This window comes from Alligator sinensis, unplaced genomic scaffold (assembly GCF_000455745.1).
Source record: "Alligator sinensis unplaced genomic scaffold, ASM45574v1 scaffold1672_1, whole genome shotgun sequence".
Classification (NCBI taxonomy): domain Eukaryota; kingdom Metazoa; phylum Chordata; order Crocodylia; family Alligatoridae; genus Alligator; species Alligator sinensis.
Window position 1 is genome coordinate 89,066 of NW_005843559.1, and position 2,230 is coordinate 91,295.

Consider the following 2,230-nt stretch of genomic DNA (forward strand, 5'->3'; position numbering starts at 1 on the left):
CTTTTTGCTTTTAATTTTTTCCCCCAACACATCACACAAAATTACTGCCAAAGCCTCTGCAGTACTTTATATCCTCTGCTTACAAAAGCAGAACACATGAGCAAAAAAGGGCAGCTGCAATATTATTAATACGATTGGTACAACCAAGGTTTGACCTTTCGTCTCTGGGAAAGCGACTTGAAGCACTTTACTATGCACATTTCATTGCTGACCGCAGTTTAAATTCACTACCACACATCTAGCTTCTATACCTTCAGTTAAAACTTAGGTTGAAATTTCAACCCTAACATGCTTGCAAGCGACTAAAAGCACAGACGCAGCATGTTAGCAGCACCAGTGCCTGACAGAAACATAGAAAGGGAGCTCCCACTGCTGCTGTTGCAGACAGCAGTCACATCCACACCATGTGTGCTACACTTGTGACCATCATAGCACTTACCTCAAATGCAGTAGGAAGCCAGCCTTGTTTGGGGACAAGCCTAATACGACTACTTTGGCTACCCCTTCCACACACTAATGCAGGTCCATGCTGGTTATATGGCTGCATAAGGACTGCATGAAATTGGGCTGCAGTTAGGAAGGCATTCTTCACAACACATCCGGACTTAACCAACTCCTTTTCCTTAGAGGCAAACCTCCAGCCTGCCTCCCTACTTGTTTCTCACTGAAGTGAAGCTCTCCTACTTGTTGTTTGTACTTACCAAGTCAAGTCTTATCACTTCAGATTATTATCACAAGAAGAGGGGTTAGCAAATTCACTTTTAAAAAGGAAAACAGAAGTTCTTCTTCCCAGATCTAAATAGGGGCCAATGAAGACCCTTTTCAATTCCTTTGGTATTTTTCACGAGCACTAAATTCACTAAGAAAAAAAAAAAAGTCTACCTCTTACCTGTAAGGCACTATACTGAGATAATTAGAATGAACAGCAGCCTTATGATAAGTCACTTTCCTGCAAATATGCCCAATACATAATTGGCCAGGATTGCCCAGGACAGTCCTCCCTGTCCCTTCCCCCTGCACCTTGTGGCTCTGGAGGCTCTAGGAGCAGGCAACGCACAGGAACAGAAGCTGAAGTTCACTGCTACTGCGGGGAAATGTCACCTTTTTTGCTGCAAACACCTACATCAATCAGGCAAAAAAATGTGATTTCGGCAGGAAAAAGAAATGGGGCCATATCTCCTGCCAGCAGCAACAAACCTCTCTACAGACCTACATTTCTCAGTGGTGAAATGAAGTGGTGAAATGAAGCAAGTCAGCCACTGATAGAATAGAAAGGAAAAAAAAAATTTAAAAAGAAATAAAGAGGAAGTAAATTAAAGAAGGTCTTATGTTATCATAAATTGGGATTTGGGACTGAGGTATGGTGGGTGCTAGTCATGCTTCCTGGGATAGCTGGGAGGTGGTAGTGGTGATGGATGGCACTTTTGGCAGAGCCCCTGTGCCAGGAAGCCCCAGACTGTGAGGACCCAATCCAGCCTCCTACCTGGTCTGCCCCGCCCCCGCAAACCCCTCTAAGACTCCATTCCTGGACCTGTCTGAGCCCTGTGACCTGGTATGTGTTCTGCAGGCTGTCTGCATGGGACTGCACCCTAAGGGTGGGAAGGCTGCACCCCTGAGAACAGGAGGGGAACAGGAGGGGAAATTGATTTGGAGGCAGAACCGCCCACTGGACAGTGTAGTTCAGGGGTAAAAAGTATGTGCACACAAAACAGGAGGGTGGGGGCTTTCGGGGACACTGAGTACTGGGATGCTGGAGGTCTGCAACATGAGCTGCTCATCTGTTGGGAGTGGCCGCACATTAAAGGAACATGAGCTGGGTAATATAGATCCGAGAGAAACCTGGCCCAGAGTGGTGCAAAGTTAAGGTGTTAACGTGCAGACAATCCAGATGTTAAGAGCTCCAGGAGCCACCGAAAATTAAGGTGCAACAAGGCTCTGAGACCCAGAGAATCTGAGAGAAAAAGGCATGTTGAGACTCAACCAAAAAACAATGCTGAGCATCCACCAATACAAGCTTTGCAAGGGTCATATGACACCACATACTTGGTTTTCACACATACAGAAGCATGTCCTCTCAAGCATGGGATTATTTGAATGTCACTGTTTAGTTCACACTATGCGTGTTAGCTACAGCGTACTCCATTTAAGTCAGGGTGGGCAAACTACAGCCCACGACGCACTTCCTTCCAGCCCGCGGAGCCCCTTCAAAACCCATGCAATGGCTGCTGCC